Here is a 23,477-nt window from a genome sequence, read left to right as displayed (position 1 = left end):
TATCTGTCAAGGAAATTGTCCATTTCCTCCAGATTCTCCAGTTGTGTTGAGTACAGGCTCTTGTAGTAGGATCTGATGATTTTTTGGATTTCCTCAGTTTCCGTTGTTATATCTCCCTTTTCATTTCTAAGTTTGTTAATTTGGATACTTTCTCTGTGCCCTTTGGTCAGTCTGGCTAAGGGTTTATCTATCTTGTTGATTTTCTCAAAGAACCAGCTCCTGGTTTTGTTGATTTTTTGTATGGTTCTCTTTGTTTCTACTTGATTGATTTCGGCCCTGAGTTTGATGATTTCCTGCCTTCTACTCCTCCTGGGCAAAATAGCTTCTTTTTGTTCTAGGGCTTTCAGGTGTGTCATTAAGCTGGTAATGTATGCTCTCTCCATTTTCATTTTGGAGGCACTCAGGGCTATGAGTTTTCCTTTTAGCACTGCTTTCATTGTGTCCCATAGATTTGGGTATGTTGTGTTTTCATTTTCATTGTGTTCTAAACAGTCTTTAATTTCTTTCTTTATTTCTTCCTTGACCAAGGTATCATTGAGTAGAGTATTGTTCAATTTCCACGCGTATGTGGGTTTTCTGTTGTTTCTGTTGCTATTGAAGACCACTTTTACTCCATAGTGATCAGATAGGAGGCATGGGATTAGTTCTATCTTCTTATATTTGTTTAGGTCTGTCTTGTGACCAATTATATGGTCAATTTTGGAGAAGGTACCATGAGGTGCTGAGAAAAAGGTATATTCTTTTGTTTTAGGATAGAATGTTCTATATATATCTGTTAAATCTAATTGGTCCAAAGCTTCAATTAGTTTCATTGTGTCCCTGTTTAGTTTCTGTTTTCCTGATCGGTCCATTGAGGAAAGTGCAGTGTTGAAGTCACCCACAATTATTGTGTTAGGTGCGATGTGTGCTTTTAGTTTTAATAAAGTTTCTTTTACGAAAGAGGGTGCCCTTGCATTTGGGGCATAGATGTTCAGGATTGACAGTTCTTCTTTTTGTATTTTTCCTTTGACCAGCACGAAGTGTCCCTCAGGGTCTCTTTTGATGACTTTGGTTTGAAAGTCAATTTTATCTGATATTAAAATGGCTACTCCAGCTTGTTTCCTGAGACCATTTGCTTGTAACATTGTCTTCCAGCATTTTACTCTAAGGTAGTGTTTGTCTTTGACCCTGAGGTGTGTTTCCTCTAAGCAGCAAAATGTAGGGTCCTGTTTACGTATCCATTCAGTTAGTCTGTGTCTTTTTATTGGGGCATTAAGTCCATTGATGTTAAGAGATATTAAGGAATATTGATTGTTACTTCCTATCATTTTTGACGTTATTTTTTAAATTTGAATGCTTAACTTCTTTTGGGTTTGATGAAAGGTTACTATCTTGCTTTTTCCAGGGTGAAGTTTCCCTCCTTGTATTGGTGTTGTCCTCCTATTATCCTTTTTAGGGCTGGGTTTGTGGATAGATATTGGGTAAACTTGGTTTTGTCATGAAATATCTTAGTTTCTCCATCTATGGTGATTGAGAGTTTTGCTGGATATATAGTAGTTTTGGTTGGCATTTGTGTTCTCTTGGAGTCTGCATGAGATCTGCCCAGGACCTTCTAGCCTTCATAGTCTCAGGTGAAAAGTCTGCTGTGATTCTGATAGGTCTTCCTTTATATGTTACTTGGCCTTTTTCTCTTACTGCCTTTAGTATTCTTTCTTTGTTTAGAACATTTGGTGTTTTGATTATTATGTGTCGGGAAGTATTTCTGTTCTGGTGCAGTCTGTTTGGAGTTCTGTAGGCTTCTTGTATATTCATGGGCATCTCTCTCTTTAGGTTAGGGAAGTTTTCTTCCATAATTTTATTGAAGATATTTGCTGGCCCTTTAAGTTGTAAATCTTCACTCTCATCTATGCCTATAATCCTTAGGTTTGGTCTTCTCATTGTGTCCTGGATTTCCTGGATATTTTGGGTTACAAGCTTTTTGCATTTTGCATTTTCTTTAACTGTTGAGTCCATGGTTTCTATGGAATCTTCAGCATCTGAGATTCTTTCTTCTATCTCTTGTATTCTGTTGTTGATATTTGCATCTCTGTCCCCTGATTTCTTCCCAAAGCTTTCTATCTCCAAAGTTGTCTCCCTTTGAGTTTTGTTAGTTGTTTCTACTTCTGATTTTAGATCCTGGATGGTTTTGCTTAGCTCCTTCACTTGCTTGTTTGTGCTTTCCTGTAATTCTTTAAGAGATTTTTGTGTTTCCTCTTTCATGACCTCAGCCTGTTGACCAAAATTCTCCTGTATTTCTTTAAGGGATTTTTGTGTTTCCTCCTTCATGACCTCAGCCTGCTGACCAAAGTTCTCCTGTATTTCTTTAAGTGTTTTTTGCATTTCCTCCTTGTTGGCTTTTGTATTCTCCTGGATTTCTTTCAATGATTTTTGTGTTTCCCTTGCAAGGGCTTCTAACTTTTGATCCATTTTCTCCTGAATTTCTTTAAGTATGTCCTTCATGTGTTCCTGTACCAGCATCATGACCAGTAATTTTAAATCCAAATCTTGTTCTACTGGTGTGATGGTGCATCCAGGACATGTTGGTAGAGGAGAATTGGGTTCAGATGTTGCCATATTGCCTTGATTTCTGTTAGTGACGTTCCTGCGTTTGCCTTTTGCCATCTAGTTCTCACTGGTGTTAGTTTGTCTTGTCAGTGCTGGACTCACCAGTTCAAGCTGCCCCTTCCCAGTTGGCCTCTGGTGCACAGCTTACCTCCTGCACTGCCTGTAGACAGGGTGCTGCTGCCCAGGCTGTTCAGATCCCAAAGCAGGCACCCGAAGGCTCCCGCTGGGGCCCGCTGGATTCACTGGAGCACACTGACTTCTCCCAGCTGGCCGCCCGGAAGCCCAATTAGCCTCTTGCAGGACCTGGAGATGTGGTGCGGCTGCCCAGGCTGATCTGGATCCGGAAGCGGAGAGAGTTGAGCTGAGGGCTTCCGCCTGAGGCCTTGCCCCAGATTATGTCTGTGGACCAGATGGAGCCCGTGTGCACCCCCAGGGAGTACCGACAGTGTATGCTGCTGTGACCTCCCCTGTGTTCTGCTCACTCCGCTGGGCAGCTGATCCCCCAGCCGGGCCGGGCGCACACAAGGTTAGCCTGGCCGCCCAGGCCCTGAGTCCAGGCAAAAGCCTGGGAGGCCAAGGTCCGAGCAAAGTTCCCCTAGGGCTATGACTGTTAATTGGGTCTGCCAGGTGATTAGGATGGCGGGCGTGTGCGCCCGTGCTCCCTGAAAGCACAGGGAGAGTCTGCTGTGCTAACAACCTCCTGGGCGGGTTGACTCACAGATGGCCCACCAAGCCGCCCAGTTCTTGGGGTCAGTCCTGTGCCTTTTGGGGCCTAGACACCCGCTTTGTTAGCCTCAGGCTATGCCTGTTACAGGTCTGCCCGCCAGAGCTCTCTGTCGTCCTGCAGGCAAAATGGCGGCGCGCGCAGGCCTAGGCAAAAAACCTCCTGGCTGGGTTGGCACCCCAATGGCCCCCCGACCAGCCTAGGGCCTGGGTGCAGGCCAACGCCCGTCGGGCTCAGACCACCGCGGTGTTGGCCTCAGATTATGTTTGTGTACCTCAGTCTGTCCGATCCCTGGAGTCCGAAACCAAGATGGATTCACCTCTCCTGACTGGTGGGAGGCCGAGTTCTGAAGTGTCTTCTGTGCAGGAAAGGCGCCGCACAACCGCAGCTACTTGCCGCCCGGCTGATCAGCGAAGGTCAGTGGTCCTGGGCGCAGGGCCTAACTGGACCCTGTGTCGCCTTGGTTCCACTGCTGATGGCCCTTCAGCTGGACCAGCCACTGCTGCTCTGCCGCCGCCGCCGCCGCCCTCCAGACGTATTACATTTTCTTTATCCATTTTTTCTATTGAGGGACATCTGGGTTCTTTCCAGCTTCTGGATATTATAAATAAGGCTTCTATGAGCATAGTGGAGCATGTGTGCTTGTTTTATGTTGGAGCATTTTCTAGGCATATGCCCAAGAGTGGTATAGCTTGGTCTTCAGGTAGTTCTAGGTCCAATTTTCTGAGGAACTGCTAGACTGATTTCCAGAGAGGGTATACCAGCTTGCAATCCCAGCAACAGTGGAAGAATGTTCCTCTTTCTCCATATCCTTTCCAGAATCTGCTGTTACCTGAGTTTTTGACCTTAGCCATTCTGACTAGTGTGTGGTAGGTGGCTATTTTTTATATGAATTGGCTATAATTTTCTTTATACAACCATTATAGTTAGTATGTGACATACAGTAATCGTTTGTCATGATATACAGTAATGGCATTTTTATATTCAGTTTTTAATATGTTATAAATGTATTTCTTCCAAATCCAATCTACTTCTAAAACAATATCACTGGTATGTTAGATACATATCCTTATTGAAGGATTAATTTACTTTATTTTAGAGAAGACTACTTTTTCTATGTACCACATCTGACCTTGATTCTGGTAGAGGCCAGACCAGGTGCTGGATGCCCTGTAGCTGGCATTACAATTATTTGTAAGCCTGCAAATATGTACTGGGAGTTGAACCTTATTTTTCTGAAGGATCAGCAAGTGTTCTTAACCATTGAGCCATCTCTTTAGCTCCATGTTAACTGAGTATCTTTTATTAAGTTTCAAAGAAAAATGAAATATGTTTTCCAGTTTTTCTAGGTATTATTTTAGGGAAGGTTAGCCTACCACAGTTACATAAAAGTGTTTTCTCAAAAGAATTATTTATTTATTTTAGTCTTTTGATGTAAATTTTTAATAGAGCCAAAAAATGTTATGTGAGGGCTGTTAAGTTATATAAGTTCATAGTAACTGTAAAAACATGCCTGTTTGTGCCAAGGGAGAAAGAACTCTGTCAGGAAAGTGCTTTCGTTGTAAGCATTAGCTACTGCTATCTAATCCTAGAGCTGGCCTGTGTAAAAGCAATAGCTTGTGGTCCATCCCTGAAATTTCTGTAGTAATGTATCAGAGAAACGTATATTCCTCATGTTCACATATCAGGCACACTGGCCTGAGAGCACATAAGCTAATAAATCTTCTAACAAAAAGTGCGCAATTCCTGACCAAAAGAACTTGAAGTTATTTTCTGACCCCCACAAGCATATAAACACATCCTTACATACACATATACATGTATTTACCTCCGCACAAATCTAAGAAAAAAGAAATATGTGACCAGCTAACTAACAGCAATATCTTCACTATATTGAAAGAATATTTTAAGTTTCAGCAACATGTTTTGAGTTACTAGAATACTGATCATATAAACTTCATCTTTAATCTTATTGAGCTAATCATACTAAACAAGTTGAAATTCATTAAGTACTTTCAAGCTCACATCAAGTTTTATCAAAATGCTTTTCAAAACACTGCTGGATTTGAAGATGCCAATAGTTTACATACATAAATACATGCATTAAAGTATGTCCTTATATTTAAAAGTTACACGTATTTATAACTCTAATTTCTAATTTTCTGCTACATTTGAACCCTTAGGATGTTTTCACATGAACAAATGGTTCCAAAACTACAGGGCTGCTTTATAAGCAAGGTTCGTGGTCTGTTTCCTGGCTCTTTTTCTCTCCTCTATTTAGACCTGCATAACACATAAAACACAAAGGTAGATGTGACTTAATAATAAATATAAATAAATGGAAATTGCATCGTCAGAAGACCTGGCTTACAGCTTGGTACCTTGATTTGCCAGATGCCTGTTGTATCTCTGCTTCCCTAATAGAGTGTGCAGCCAGTAATATGGTCCTTTTAGGAGTCCTCAGTGTACCTGGTATGGGTATCTCATTATATAATATGAACAACACAGCAAGAGAATCACAGGACTGAAGGGGAAATAAAGAAAGCATGTGTATGCTTAGAATTCATAAAAAGAGCTTCAGCTCTGGTTCCACACTCTATGATGGAAGCAGAGTTATGACAGACATATACCAAGACCTCTAAGCCAGGTCTTCTGATAACAGATGGGAGCCTATTATTAGTACATACTTTCCATTTATTTATATCTACAATTATTACTAAATACAAGTCAGTATGTATATGTGAATGTATTTGGTGCATGGTGTGTGTGTGTGTGTGTGTGTGTGTGTGTGAGAGAGAGAGAGAGGGGGGGGGAGGGAGAGAGAAAGGGAGAGAGAAAGGGGGCAGGAGAGAGATAGGACCAACATTTAGTGAATAGGTACACCTTACAATGAAAGAACTAAAACTGCTTAAATCCACAGGCATGTAGAGGTCTGAGGGCATGTAATATTAGGGTCTCTGTTTCCATTGTTTATCCCAGGGATCAAACCCAAGTTAGCAGGCAAGTGCCTTTTTGTACTGAGCAATACAGGTAGCCAGAATTTCAAAATTCTTTCTTTCATTGGTAGGATTCTTAAATACCCAAAAAGAGTCCTAGAAATGTGAACAGTACTCCACTTTTAATTACAGGGGCAATGGGTTTTCCTGATTATTATTACAATCACCAAGCACAGAACAGAAATCCTTGGAAAGTTATAATACATATAGGGTGTTTACTGTCTAGGAGGCCTGTTAGGGGTAAACAGAGTTGTCATTGCTATCACACAACTCCTTCCACCTGTTCAATTCTCCAATATACAGAGCCTGCTAATGGGAGGTCAATTCTACCCATGCCACAATAGGTATCTCTCCTCTCATTTGGGCTTTGGACCAGTTTTCTAAGGATGATGGGCTGTCAGTATCAAAGTTTGTAGATCTAGCTCATTCTATTTTATGCATTTTACCATAGCAAGCTACAGGAACATCCTCAATGGCTCACCTAACCATTATTAGACAAAATCAAGTCGGTAACTTATTTCTTCATTATTGTTGTTCTTAGTTGTTTGCTTGGTTTCATTTGATTTTTCACTGTTTTCCCTTTTACTGAAAATAAATTCTAGCCAGGAGATGATTTCATGGGGCCTTTAATTCCAGCACTTCTGAAATAGAAGCAGGTAGACCTCTGAGTCTGAGGATAGCCTGGTCTACAGAGTAAGTTTCAGGATGACCAGGATTACAGAGCCAGAACCCTGTCTTGAAAATCTAAAAACAAAACAAAACACAACAAAATATAAAGCACTGATATATCAGTGTAGCTGAATATCATTAGGAGTCATTTTACTGACACTTTTGGAGGGCAGTTGTTTTTAGTTTTACCATAGGTCTCTGGGTTATCTAGTTTCTGGCTCTTGGTTACCATAGCAGAGGCAAGTATTGTTTACTTCTTTTGAAGTGAGCCTTTGATCAAATCAGACATTGTTTGGCTACTCCCACAAATTCTGTCCCATCATCTCTAGCATATTTTGCAGCAAGGACAAATTTTAGGTCAAAGTGTTATAGCTGAGTTGCTATTTAAATTTGTTTCAGTAGCCACGAGTACCTTCCTGCAACAGACACTAGAACACAGCGTTGAAGACTTCATATAGGCACCAGCTTAAATTCTTCTTGTTTGATGACTTCTGTCGGTATTGTCCTCAGCAAAATGGCCCTGCTGTTAGTTTGTAGAGAGTAACCCTTTGTCTTAGAAACAGCCTGTATTGTTGGGGGATTTCCAAAGGGCAACTTTGTCCAACAAGTCATTTGAATGCAACCCAGTCCTGCCACTGGAAGATTCCCCTGGAAATCTTCCAGTGGCAGTTGAGACTTTATTCCCCACTGCTATGTGTCCTGACTAGAATCACCTTCATAGGTTCTGGGCAATTTCCCCTGCACAGTGTTTCTATACCTCCTCCAAAGGTCCACCAATTCCAGCTTTCTCTGCCTGTATACTCTCTTTCTAACACCTCACTTGCAGACCTGTTCCTCTCTCCAATCTGATCTGTTAGTAGTCCTGTAAATGCATTCTATTTCCCCTCCCAGGAAGATCCATGCATCACCCCAAGATACTCCTCTTTAACTCTTCTGGGTTTATGAATGGTAATTTCATTTCCTTGTCATTTACTTAATGGCTAATATTCACTTAAAGTGAATATGCTATATTTGTCTTTCTGAGTCTGGGTTACCTCACTCAGGATGCTTTTTTTGTTTGTTTGTTTCACCCATTAGCCTACAAACATCAGGATATCATTTTAAAGCAGGTGAGTAGTAGTACATTATGTAAATGCACATCATTTTCTTTCTCCGTTTTTCTGTTGAAGGACATATAGATTGCTTCTAGCTTCTAGTTATTGTGAATAAAGCCACAGTGAACATATTTGAGCAAGTGTCCCTATGGTAGGACTGACTGTCATTTGGGTATATTCTCAAAAGTGCTATACCTGGGTAGATCCATTCTCAGTATTCTCAGGAAGCACTATATTGATTTCCTTAGTAGCTAGACAAGTTTTCACTCCCACCTCTATATCTTTATTGGTCACTTGTGTTACTTGTGATCTCACCTATTTAGACTTGTCTAAGATGGGACAGCAAAGTAGTTTGACTTGCATTTCTTTGATAGATAAGGATGACGAACATTTCTTTAAGTGTTTCTCTGTGATTTGCATTTCCTCTATTAACCCCTGCAAATATTGATACTCGCAGACAGGGCATAGACTAACTCTCCTCTGAGAGGCTTCATGCAGCAGGTAATGGAAACAGATATAAAAATCGACTGACAAACATTAGGTAGAGCTAGAGAAGACTTATGAAAGAATGGGGTAATGATTGAGGACACTGGAGAAGTCAATGACACAGTAAGAATACCTATAGAATCATATATATATATATATATATATATATGAAAACTTGTGTAAGATGTGTAACAAGTCTTACTCACCTGTTTGAGTATATATAGTATTCATATATATATATATGAAAACATTTCTCTATTTAGGCCTGTATTTCATTTTTTTAATTGGACTACTTTTAATATAAAATTTCTAAAATTCTTTTATACTTTGGATACTTTTTAGTACTTTTACTAGATAGGGGTTTGAGGAAAAATCTCCTATTCAGTAGGCTGTTGTTATGTCATATTGACAGTGTCCCTTGCTTTATAGGAGCATATCAGTTTCATGATTTCACTTTTTTTTTTTCGAGACAGGGTTTCTCTGTGTAGCCCTGGCTGTCCTGGAACTCACTCTGTAGACCAGGCTGGCCTCGAACTCAGAAATCCAACTGCCTCTGCCTCCCAAGTGCTGGGATTAAAGGTGTGCACCACCACTACCTGGCTCATGATGTCACTTTTTGAATTGTTGGTTTTAGTGTCTATGACAGTGATGCTCTGTTCAAAAAGCCATCTTTTGTACCAATGAATCTAAGGCCATTCCCTACTTTTGATTCTATGAGGTTGAGTGTATCTGGTTTTCTGTTGAAGTCTTCAATATCTTTGGAGTTGAGTTTTATTCAGGGTGATAGATATGGGTCCATTTGCATTCTATGTGCAGAGATCCAGTTAGATCAGCACCATTGTTGTCAATGCTGCCTTTTTCCATTGTATGGTTTTGAATTCTTTGTCAAAAAACAAGTGTCCATAGGTGTTTGGATTTACGTTTAGATCTTCAGTTTTATTGAGTGATTTGTTTGTTTTTATGCCAATACCATGTAGCTTTTATTACTATAGTACACATTGAAATCAGGGATGGTGAGATGTCCAGCAGGCCTTCAGTTCTTTAGAACTGTGTTCAAGATTGTTTTAGCTATTCCTAGTTTGTTTTGTTTTGTTTTTCATATGAGGATGAGAATTTTCCTTTCAAAGTCTGTAAAAATTATATTGGAATTTTATTGGTGATTGTGTTGACTCTGAATATTGTATTTGTAAAATGTCAATTTTATTATGTTTATCATACTGATCTTTGGGTGATACTGAAATGTCTTCTGATCTCTTCTTCAATTTCTTTCTTCAAAGAATTGACCTTTTTAAAAAATATTTTCATTTGATTGATTAGAGTTACCCCATGTTATTTTTATATAATTTGAAGCTGTTACTAAAGTGTTGCTTCCTAAAATCTTTCTCAGTCCATTTATGTATATGAGGGATACAATTTTTTCTCTTCCTCCTCCTTTTCTTCCTCTAGTTAATCATTTGTCCATCTAATTAGGGTGACTTAAATACACTATCATACATCTGCAAATAATGATACATTTGTAATTTATATCATCTCGATTATCTTCAGTTTTGTCATTGCCCTCACTATTTAGTTATTGTTCGAGCTATCTAGTTATCATTAGTGGTGGTCCTGGTCGAGGTGGTGGTGGTGGTAGTGTTGGTGATGGTGGTGGTGTTGGTGGTATATGAGTGTTTCCCTTTTCTTGATTTTGATAATGTGTGATGATTTGTTTCATATTGTTTTGTTTTATTTTGTTTGCATGGATGTAGTTGACCTGCTTAGGTTGGATTACTCAGAGAATCTTCTGTACGTCTGGATTGCTAGAAAGGAATTGTTTAAATGTTGCTAAATCATGAAATATGTTCTTCTCTCCATTCTTGGCATTTAAAATTTTTGCAGGGTATAATAATCTAGCTTGGTATCTGCGTTTTCTTGGATTCTATATCACATGTGTCATGCCCTTCTGGGTTTAAGAATCTTTATTTAGGAGTCAAGAGTAATTCTAATAGGTTTGCCTTTATGTGTTACTTGGTCTTCTTACCTTGCACCTTTTAATATTCTTTCTTTCTTCTATAAGTTTACTGTTTTGATTATCATGTCTCAAAAGGACTGTATGTTCTGGTCCAGTCTGTTTGGTGTTTGTAGTCTTCGTGTACATTATGGATATATCCTCTTTTAGATTAAAAAATTTTCCTATGATTTTGAGAAAATAATTTCTTGGTCTTTGAGATATAATTCTTCTTCCTCCTCAATTCCTCTTAGTCCTAGGTTTGATCATTTCATTGTCTCAGATTTCCTGAATATTTTCTGTCAGGAAGTTATTGTTTGTTGGTTGGTGGTGGCATTTTGCTTTGGTTTTTATTTAATATTTTACTTGAGAGAAGAAAAGGTCTATAGACACCCCACCTGGTTTTCTGGCCCCTTATTTCTTGACATCGCCTTTCCCAAAACTACCATCAGAAAATATAAATGAAAATTCCCGTTAGCTAATCCAGAAATTCAAGTACCACATGGCAAAGTTCTGATGCCAATGCTTGCAGTTAAATTTGACTTTGCATCCTGGTCTGGAGAAAGGGATCTTGAAATAAGTGCAGCACCTTATAGGTGTGGCTGCTTTATTTTTTAAATTATTCATAAAACAGCCTTTAAAGGGATTTTTAAAAAATCAAAACCTGAAAGTGATTTTTCCTACTTTGTTATGCTCTAATGTCAAGGGACATTTTTATTTGTGACTGCTGACTATTGCTCCATCGTGACCAGAAGTAAATGCTTATAAAGAGTAGCAAGTAGCAAGTGTCAGCTGGGAGCAGTTTCTCTGGAATCTCTCATCACAATGTTTGTTCCTTTTGGGTCAATGACGCTGGGTTCTACCTTTGTTTTCTGGTGTTATTGATCACACAGCCGCAGGCTTGTATGAAAACCAGACTTGACTAAAATAACAGTGGCATTACCTGTAATGCTAGAAGTTTTTAAAAAGTAGTTTTTTTTTATTAAAAATATTCTATGCCATGCCATAGCAATTATTACTGTGTTTATTTTACCCTTGAGAAAAATGTAACCAAATTAACCTAAGTAATGTCTTGGAAATTGCTCATATCTGAGTGCTGCTTTGTTCCGGATATTCTTTGTATCCTTCAATAACTTCTTCTAGTCTTTGCTGTGCTGAGACGGACTTCGAAGAAAAGTCAAATTTCAATCTTGCACACCAAATTCAAAACTAGATTGAAAACAAATGTGACCATTTACTAGAATAACAGTCTGGTATTATTTTTTCCATATGCATTTTCCTCTCTAATTTTCCCCTATTCTTCCATTCCTAAAGCCCTGACTTTGCTTTGCCTGACTTTATTAAGCATATAAAAAAGCCTGCCTGGGTTCCTTGAAATGAAAGTTTCAAAAGTTGCACAGGTGGCTGAGACAATGGCAGAAAGGTAACACTGTAGGGCTAGCCCCTGAACCTGGAAAAATGGACTTTTTTGGTCAGTATGCTCATTTCAGGAAACAGTGACATATATAGTAGGTAAAAATAAATTGTCCCCTTTCGATATTTTTATCAGTAGAGATATGACTTTGAATAAAGTTATGTTAAGGGAATTTAATATTGAAGATGATCCTATTGTTCTTCTAAAGGCTTAATTTATCCCCTTCCAATTCTGCTTTGCCTCTTCTTCCTCTTTAATTTCCTTTTATCCTTTATCTCCCCCCTTCTCTTCCTCCTTCTTCTTGATTTTCTTGTTTATTTTCATCTTCTGTACTTTCTTCCTTCTCTTCTTGTTCCTCTCCTTCGTTTTGTTCTTCCTCTTAATCTTCTACTTTTCTTCCCCTGGTTCCTCTACATTCTTTCTCTCCTTCTGTCAGTCTGATTCCCATTTTACTCACTATAACACCAACAACAGTCCCCAACGGAGGATCTGGAGGGTGGTCCGGAGGAGCTGAAGTAGTTTACAGCCCAATGGGAAGAACAATCACTTTGGACACCCAGACACCCCAAGACTCCCAGGGACTGAACCATCAACCAAGCGGTACAGCTAAAAATGTGGCAGAGGAAGGCCTTGTTGGGCACCAGTGGGAGGAGTGGTCTTTGGTCAGGTAAAGGCTCAATAGAGGCCCCAACAAACAGAAACAGGCAAGTGGGGGAGTGTGAGGGAGGGAGGTGGGAGTGTGTCGGGTAGAGGGGCATATACATGGAGGCAGGGGCTGGGAGGAAGGGTTGGGAATCTTTGGGGAGGGGGGCTTTGGGGAGGGGGGAAATTGGCAAAGGTTTTACCATTGGCAATGTAAATGAAGAAGATACTCAATAAACATAAATAAATAAATAAAACAACTGAGAGACTAAAAATAATAAGAAAAATAAAAAATAAAAAATAATAAAAATTCCAGCAACAACAATGACTTTGAACTTCTGATCCTTCTGCCTCCACCTTCAGAAAGTATCACCAATCCTGTTTTTTTTGTGGTGCTAAGGACAAAATCCAGACTCAAGACAGATTGGTAGGGACTCAACCAATTGAACTGCATCCCCATCTCTGAATTTTCCTTCTTACAGTGCCTTTGCTGCAAGCTACTATACCACAAAGTTTTACTAAACTGCACACAAAGTTTTACTAAACTGCACACATAGTCACATGACTTTAAGTGTTGGGTGGAATATTAGTTAGTATACCATTGCTAAATGGTGTACTGTCCTTAACAGAATGTCTACAATGCAATAAGTTATTCTGGATGTCTTAGAAAATCCTTCAAAAGGCAAGATTCCAGGAAATAAGTATAAAGTCTATATTGTATACAAACAGCTCACTTGTAGGCAAAAATTTCCAAAGTCATTTCTGCATTTCTTGAAGTCCTGATGTTGTCATTAGAGCTCACTTAAAAAATCTCCCTACACATTTGGGAGATTAGATTACTTTCAGTGTGTACTTGCAACTTGCTTCAGAGCAAAAATTGACCCATGATGTCTATTTCTTCTTTACTTCCTCTCTCTCTTTTGGTGTACTCACTGTTCAAGAGCTTCAGTGCCAAAGATATCAATCAGCTTGGCTTCAATCCACCACTAACCTGATCCTGCAGTTTAGTTGTTATTGCTTTATAATCTAGGCTATCTGGGATTGATATGTAATGCAGACTGTCTACACATTCATCTTAGTTCCAGATTCTTAGTAGTTTTCCCAGGGGCTATAATAGTAATCAAAATGCCAACTCCTCCAGCAGTTGCCCATACCGCTATAGAAGCAGAAATAGCTCTATCTATCTGTGATGGGATGTTGGAGGGCACAAGCCAGTGCTGGTATCTATGGCTGATTTGGGATCATGACTGCAGCAGCAATGGCGTATCTGTATGGAAGCATTTGGTTGAATTTCTTCTAATTGTTAGCTTCTCAAATTCTTTCCATCCCATTTTCTCAAATATCTTGAGTTGGAGACGAGGTATAATACAAATGTCCCACTTATGGCTTAATCCTTGATAATCATTATTCTCCAAATTTTGACAAAATATGGCTTATTTTCTGCACTAATACTGTGTAATACTGAACTTCTCTACCTGAGTCTGAAAGGGGCATTAATTTGAGTATATAAAGATAGATCTTTTTTTTTATTCGATATAATTTATTTACATTTCAAATGATTTCCCCTTTTCTAGATCTTTAGAAGGCAATTTGAAAACATGTCAATTTAGAGAAATAAAAATAGAATTTTTCTCCTTGGGACTATGACTTAAACAGTCTTAAAGTTTTTGACCAGGTAGATTTTACTACCACATGTGTATACCATACTGTCGAGTTGCCATCGACTTTAATTACAAAGTTAATTCTCAAGTAACTGTGTCAATATTACACAAATGGGCTTATCTTTCCGGGAGTATCTCTATTGTAGGGCTCATGGTCTACAGCTGAATGTGACCACTGATATGTTTTCTCCCCTCAAGAACTCTGCTAAGCACAAACCATGCTGAATAAACACACTATGGACACTGAATAACAACTGGCAAGGAGGAGCATTTCTATTTAGTTTCAGCTTGATATCTCTGTGTCTGCATATTGTGTAATATCTTCAACCATACCTTCCCACAACTGAGTTTAGGTTTGTGACCAAGATCAATGACAGTAGCCTATTTTCTTTTTATTTTGTAAACTCTTTGGCTAATAAAACCTCAGAGGAGGGTGTCTCATACTTGGCACTGATACTGGTATTTAAAATACTGTGGCTTTGGGAAATACCAGTATACATTCATGAAGAGGATGTGTAATGGAAACATATTTTTTTAGCAACAACAAAATAACACTAAATGAAATATGCCTTTAAAATATCTAAGATATAGTTTTATACTTATATAGCCCAAACAATGCTGTATGCTAATTATGAAAATGAATTTATCACAATTATGCAGAAATCCTAAAGTAGAAGAAAAATAAGAAGCCCAAACTCCTAAGATCAGTTTCCCTCAGATAGGTGGATAAAAGAAAGAGACTGACAATTCTAGACAAATCACCCATTTACTTCATGCCTGGCTTCTATTTTGCTTCAGTCTTTAAGAACTGTTCATTCAATATTTCCTCCTCAGAAAAGCATAGTGAATTGATAGGTTGTGAAAGTGGAATGCATATTATTTGATATCTCTTCAAACAAGAAGAACAAGCAGCAATGACTTCCAGCTCATAATGAAACCACCATTCAAAGGTGGTACACCCAGGGGCCGAGATAGGACTCTCAGGTATTGAAATGTCTACATGAATAAATTTGTCTGAAGGTTTCATAAACCAACGGCTCTATTGAAAGTGGAGGAAGATTTATAAACTATAATTTTTGTGCATTGAAGATAAAATATGAGCTGAGATTTAATTACTCCTGTTATCATACTCAGAGAGAAGCTCTCAAGTACAGCTCAGAGGCCTGAGTCTTTGTGGCAATCCAGAATGCTGTAAATTTGGTGCACATACCATGTCAATTAATCTTCTATTCTAAACATATCTACTGAAAAAATATGTTTCCTACTTCTCTAGGAGCCAATTCTACAGGCTGAGCTACAAGGTAACTGGTTTCACTATCCCACCCCTGGATTAGTAGTCTTGATAAAGCAAATGACTATTTTGCAAAACTTTGATCTATTCTAGATAACTATTTATGAGCTATTGCTATATGCATACACTGAAATATGTTACAGTATGTGCAAAATAACATTGTCGCTAAATTAGTGGAAATGCACTAAAAGCTGTCTTGCAGTTGGTGAAACCTGTATGAACTTTGATGAACTGTGCATTGTTAATATTTAAGAATTTAGAGAGAACCGAGTGCTTACATGATTTAGAGACATACTATCAGGAAGCCTACTTCTTAATTTATGACATATAATCAATAGTGTCTTACTAATATAAAAACAGATACATTACCATTTAGAGTAAATAAATATAGTACTATGAAATTTTAGTGATAGGTAAGCTTTAATAAAAGCTTATGAGTAGAAAAGGCAACTGGGAAAAAGAGGAGAGGGAGAGATGGGGAGAAAGGATGACTGTGGGAGGGAGGGAGGGAGCAGAAGCAGCAAGGGTGTTTATGCCTTATGCAAAATCCTTTGCAGGCTATATATTTCTTAACCCCAAACTTCACAATGAAAGAGAAAACCAGCTGCATTAAATGTCTGTCAGTTTTGAAGGGAGAACATGCCAACAAAATGATCTGTGTGTCAGTTAGAAGGTGGAAAGGGGGAACCATATTGAAAGGAATTGACAGCTTGAAACCACACCTCTCAAGGGAGAAAATTCAAACTAAAAGAAAGACATTTGGTGGCTTGGTTATATCATGATCTATATCTCTTAAATCTCTCTAGTGAATTCTAGTTTATTTGACTGACTAGAACTGTGCTTTGAGGACAAAGAAATTTCCAGTTCACAGAATAGACAAAGTTAGGAATATGGTGGTTTCATTCAGCCTATGTTATCCTAGTACTTCCTATGCAGCCTGTTAATGAACTCCTGATCCTCCTGCTCAACCTACGTGCTGGAATTAATTGTTTGGTGCTAAACATAAGCCAAACCTACTTTATCTGTAATATGCTTATTCAATGTCTTAAATGCTTGAAAAGTACTATGAAATTTGTGATCATACATATATGTGTGTGTGTGTTTGTTGCAATCTAGAAATAGTTACATTTTGTTTATATTCAAGTGTCTTAACTTACATGAGTTCTTGCTGTCAAGTGTTTTATGCAAAGAATGAAAGGTTATACTCAGTTTTTGTTCTGCTTTTCAACTTAGATCTAAGTTTTAAGTTACATTGTCTTTAATTATAATAATTGATATACTTTAAGAAGGCCCCCAAATTCAATACTTATCAATAGTTTGCCTCCACAATCAATTCTAAATCATTGTAAGCAATGCCAGATATTACACCTATTACCTACAACTTTTAAATAAAATTTATGTCTGGGAAAAGGTAACTGGGAAAAAGAGGAGAGGGAAAGCTGGGGAGAAAGAATGACTTTGGAACAGAGGCAGGGACCAGAAACAGCAAGTGTTAATGAGTCATCAAACAGGTAGACTTGGGACTAGAGAGATGGCTCAGCGGTTAAGAGCATTGGCAGTTCTTCCGGAGGTTCTGAATTCAAATCCCATCAACCACATGGCAGCTCACAACCATCTGTAATGAGATCTGATGCCCTCTTCTGGTGTCTCTGAAGATAGCTACAATGCACTTACATATAATAAATAAATAAATCTTTAAAATAAAAAGGTAGACTTACTACAGATTCAACCCAATCCCCGTCAAAATCCCAATGCAGTTCTTCACAGAGTTAGAAAAAGCAAAACCAGAACGGGGAAGTGGGAAGGGGTGGGTGGGAGGACAGGGGAAGAGAAGGGGGTTTGCGGGACTCTCGGGGAGTGGGGGGGCTAGAAAAGGAGAATCATTTGAAATGTAAATAAATTATATCGAATAATAATAAAAAAAAAGAAAAAAAAGAGATATTATGGAATAGTAAAAAAAAAAAAAAAAGAAAGAAAGAAAAAGAAAAAGCAATTCTCAAATTCATCTGGAATAACAAAAAACCCAGGATAGCTAAAACTATTCTCAACAACAAAAGAAATTCTGGGGGAATCACTATCCCTGACTTCAAGCAATACTACAGAGCAATAGTGTTAAAAACTGCATGGTATTAGCACAGTGACAGACAAGTGAACCAATGGAATAGAATTGAAGATCCAGAAATGAATCCACACACCCATGGTCACTTGATCTACGACAAAGGAGCCAAAAACATCCAGTGGAAAAAAGATAGCCTTCTCAACAAATGGTGCTGGTTCAATTGGAGGTCAGCATGCAGAAGAATGTGAATTGATCCATTCTTATCTCCATGTACTAAACTTCACTCCAAGTGGATCAAGGACCTCCATGTAAAAGCAGACACACTGAAACTAATAGAAAAGAAACTGGGGAAGACCCTTGAGGACATGGGCACAGGGGAAAAGTTCCTAAACAGATCACCAAAAGCTTATGCTCTAAGATCAAGAATTGATAAATGGGACCTCATAAAATTACAAAGTTTCTGTAAGGCAAAGGACACTGTTAAAAGGACAAAATGGCAACCATCAAATTGGGAAAGGATATTCACCAACCCTACATCTGATAGAGGACTAATATCCAATATACAAAGAACTCAAGAAGTTAGACCCCAGGGAACCAATTAACCCTATTAAAAATGGGGTACAGATCTAAACAAAGAATTTTCACCTGAAGAAATTCGGATGGCCGAGAGGCACCTTAAGAAGTGCTCAACATCATTAGTCATTAGGGAAATGCAAATCAAAACAACCCTGAGATTTCACCTTACAGCAGTCAGAATGGCTAAGGTCAAAAACTCAGGAGACAGCAGGTGTTGGTGAGGATGTGGAGAAAGAGGGACACTCCTCCACTGCTGGTGGAGCTGTAAGATAGTACAACCACTTTGGAAATCAGTCTGGCGGTTCCTCAGAAAACTGGACATGACACTTCTGGAGGACCCTGCTATACCTCTCCTGGGCATATACCCAAAGGATTCTCCGGCATGCAATAAAGACACATGCTCCATTATGTTCATAGCAGCCATATTTATAATAGCCAGAAGCTGGAAAGAACCCAGATGTCCCTCAAAAGAGGAATGGATACAGAAAATGTGGTATATTTACACAATGGAATACTACTCAGCAATTAGAAACAATGAACTCACAAAATTTTTAGGCAAATGGTTTGATTTGGAAAATATCCTAAGTGAGGTAACCCAATCACAAAGGATTACACATAGAATGCAATCTCTGATAAGTGGATATTAATTAGCCCAGAAGCTCTGAATACCCAAGGCACAAATTGTATAACAAATGACTCCCAGGAAGAAGTATGGAGAGGGTTCTGATCCTGGAAAGGACTGATCTAGTATTGGAGGGGAATATAAGGACAGAGAAAAAGGAGGGAGGTGATTGGAGAATGGATGGATAGAAGAAGGTTTATGGGACATATGGGGAGGGGGGATCTGGGAAAGGGGGAATCATTTGGAATGTAAACAAAGAATATAGAAAATACAAATATTAAAAAAAAAGGTAGACTTACAAGATGAAACTAATTGTTGCTTGGTACTGAGTAGAAACGTCTTTAGGAATAGGATATTTAAAAGAAACAGTCCTTAGCAGTGATATAAGAACACTTTGGATAGGTGCTTTGGATGGACCCCTTTCGTCTGTGAAATGCATGATGACATAACATACAAAAGTAAGAGCAGACTAAAATTGCTAAAATTCTGTGCCAGTCTTCTGTAGAAATGCCTGCTCAGTAACCCAACTGAGGAGATCACATTGCCTTAAGGTTATAAAGCCTTGAGTAGGCTTCTCGCCAGAGATCCTTAGCTATAACACAAGTGAAATACATGCAGTTTAGCTCCTCCCACTCTAAATAGATAGCCAAGTCTTTGGGAAAGAGTGGAAATGAATTTTAAGCTTCTCTTGTTCTTTGCTGTCTATGTGTTATAGAAATAAACCACTCAACATAATTTGATGCATATGTTCTGTTTCATTGAACTTGGCAAGTTGATAAGCAATGCATCATGACACTAATCCAAACACTATAGTTGCCTAAACAGGACATGTCCAATGACAACACCAGTACATATGCCCAAATGTATTGGATAAAGGCTCGATGATCCAGTGTAGGGGAACTCTTAGGTGGTGAGGCAAGAGAGGGTGAGTGGGTGGGGGAGCACCCTCATAGGAGTAGGGGGAGGGAGGATGGGATACAGTGGTTTGCAGAGGGGAAACCAGGAAAGGGGATAGCATGTGAAATGTAAAAAAATGAATAAAAAAATTTCATAAGACTTCACACCTAGATAAAGAGGTCCAGATAATTAAGGGCTACCAAAAGAGGGAGACTCAGTCTTCTACTGGAACTACCCCCTTGATAGGGCATCCAATCCTAAGTGGTCAAGTGTAAACATATATAGATATAAGCACTAACAAATGGATGTTTAAGTGTTAGTGTGTATGTATCTATATATGAGAGAGAGAGAGAGAGAGAGAGAGAGAGAGAGAGAGAGAGAGAGAGAGAATTAATGAAACATTGAAATTAATGGCAGAAAAATGGGGGAATAGATATGACAAATTCCACTATTGTATACGACATTTCAAAAATTAAAGGCTAGAAGAGTAAATAAATTTCAAAATTTAAAAGGTAAATTTATTTTCTAAAAAATTCAATTTTATTATATAGTCTAAGAAGTTGATTATAGATTTAATCCCCCTGTTTGTTTTATCAATAGTTTATTAATTTCTATGTCTCACAACCCAGATAAATACCATAAATAGCATAAATACAGCATAATACATCTTTTCGCTTCTCAGTATTTTAGCTTCTACCTTCTTAATATTTTTCTATTCTCTGTAGTTTACTAAAGAAATAATCACATTTTTTATTTCTTAGGTTAAGCTACATTTGGATTCTAGTAGAATAATTTTGTTTTTTGCTGTCATTCAACACACAACTCTGACTCGGTTTCCCTTAATTTGACATAAATTAATATGTCATAATCAGGTTCAGATCCAGTTTCATAGCATCTCATTATATATATATATTTTTTCCTAAATCGATACAAATGAATATGCTCATTATTTGTATTTATCATAAATGATACTATAATAAAATCTCTATGTATATGTCTTTGCTCATTCATGTCATTAAATTTACCTCAAATAAATTATTAAAAATTTTATTATAGGAGAAATGGATATATTCTTTTATAATTTTATTAGATTATATTTTCAAAATCAGAAAAAAATAATTCAAAGAGTGGGGAGGGATGCACAAAAGCATTGGAAAATAGAAAAGTGGAAAGAGAAATAATGTGATAAAATTATAAACTTATGTAATTAATAACCCTTAAAATATAATATAAATCTTAAAAACTAATAACAATAATAATAAGGATCTTGCAAGTTGTTGAAGTAGCAGAATTATACTTGACAAAGTTGTATGTTTATTTTTGCATATAATTGTCTTACATTTACGTAGACCAGGTGCCTGTCAGTACTCTTTATTTAGAGACTGAATCTTTCACTGGCTTGAAACTCATTGATTAGGCTTGATTGGCCAGCCACCAAACACCAGTGATAGGAAGACCAACTCTTCCTTGGAATAGCTTGATGACAAGAACACACCATTTCTCCTTGCCTTTTAATACAGATGTTGGGGGTTCAACTCCGATCCACATGATTGTGTGGCAGACACTTTCTTATCCTTTCTATGTCTTCCTTATTCCAGAAAAGACACAGAGGCTGCAGATTTTTGTTTATTATCCTGTAAAACTGCTCAAAGGCTCCTGTTAGCACGTATCATACCTTCAGCCCGAGATCACATCCTTCTCCCTGTACTTCCCCGGAAGCCAGAATTGTATTCTAAATTGTTCCTGAAGGTAACCTTCTGTCTACCAGAAAGTTTTTACAACAAAACATCTTCCCTTGTTGAACTGCACATTCCTTATCCTGAGGGGATGATGTCAAGATAATATATTAGGCTATTTCATATTATCACCTTGATAGTTTTGTGATTCTTTTGGTGTTTTCCTAACAAATCAGCAGCTAATATCAGGAACTTCCAAAACAATGATGATTTATTTCCCAATTTTCCTTTCTGAATTCAATTCAAAATTAATTTTCAAAAATTATTATCTGGGTGTTCAGGCCTTAATGTGTAAATACTGAGCTAGGAACAAAATCAAAGTGTAGGAGAAAATTAACTAAGGAAATCCAAATACATTGCCATACAGAGTGCATATCACATTGAGTATGGAGCAAAACAGTTCATCTTCATCTTCTGGTCTTAGGATACATTTTGTTTGAATTGACTCTCATGTCCCCATTCTCAATTAGCTAAAATGTGCTTATCACTTTGGGCCATAATCCAGTATTAGGTTAGAAATGGTAGGGGAATTTCGAGTGTGCAGAGAAACATGGGGAGAACAAGGAAAAAATATTGGGACCCAGGGAAGCTAGAAGAGTTTGAAAGGTTCCTCAACTGAACATCAGAGTACATCAAACTGGTTGATTTAGCTAACCAGATAGTGTCAGTTTATTATGATGTCACAAGAATACTAACTATTTAGTGACTGAACATTGAGATACTGTGACAGAAGAAAGAGGCATGAATCTGGGGAGTTATATCAACTCTCTTAGCACACTTGCTCATCTATGAATTTCTGCTGCGTCTCTCCTCTTCTCCTAAAGTTGTTAGGACACATGATAGTTATGGACAGTTCTTTCTATGTCTATCTCTGTCTTGCTGGAGTTAACCAGTCACAGATAATATTTATTAAAAGAAAATCATGCCAGTTATGAATATGTATGAGGGGTTTTTTGCTTGTAATTATTACATACAGGAATTCTATATAAGTATATATTGTGTTTTATTTTATTAGCTGTTGTCAGTAATTCTGGAGTCTTTTATAGTATGAGAGAATATATATATGGTAATAGAAAAATAATTAATAATCTTATTTAATAGATTTGATCAATTATTGTTTCTTTTTTAAAATTTTTAAATTTTTTTCAATTATGATTTCTTTGTCCCTAGAGTATCCTAAAAATTTATTAATGGATACTAAAGTATAATTATACATTCTTGACATACTGCAAAATCCCTGTCAGAACACCATGAACATTAATGATCTTAATCTGGCATGCCATGTCCATGAATCTTGTGAGGAAATCATTAGTTTTATGTGTTTCTGATTGGTCTTTCCTCTTAATTATAAAAGAAAGAAAGGAGCAATAACTATTAAAATATCACAATTACTGTCTTCCCATTTAATTAGGCTATATATTTTGATTATTCTGTTCTTCTAATTCATAGTTCATAACACACACACACACACACACACACACACACACACCAAGGAATGTGGATGTACATGAAACTATTTTTCATGTAATCTTAACCAGCTGAAGGATTATCACCATGAAAATATAATAGACAATTAAAATTGCACACAATAGGAGAATCATCATTTCGCCAATAAAAGCATTATACAGTGAAAATTTCATAAGAAACTTGATGCTCCCTTCCTGCATAACAATAACTTATAAAAACTTCTGAGGAGAAACTACTTGTCAATTGTATACACATTTCCAAAGAAATAAATGATCATATAGAATTCATGACATACATTTTTACTAAACAGAAATGCAATACTGCCTTTTATTTTGAATCAGAAGCATAAAAGAAGAAACCGATTTTTGCACAGTCATCCTGTTACAATCCTGTTGTGTGCATATTTCTTGCAAGAGTTGACTCACTCCTTCTCCTCCCTAACTGAATTCTCATGTGGACCTCCAGGCAGAGGAGCCGGCTACTCTTTATCCTTTTCTTTGTACTTTGCAATGCCAATCAATTTTCTTTCAAGGGTATTTGGGCTGATATGTATTCCATATATATACATTACTC

Source organism: Apodemus sylvaticus, chromosome 6 (assembly GCF_947179515.1).
Source record: "Apodemus sylvaticus chromosome 6, mApoSyl1.1, whole genome shotgun sequence".
In the NCBI taxonomy this organism is placed as follows: Eukaryota; Metazoa; Chordata; class Mammalia; order Rodentia; family Muridae; genus Apodemus; species Apodemus sylvaticus.
This window is presented reverse-complemented; position numbering follows the sequence as displayed.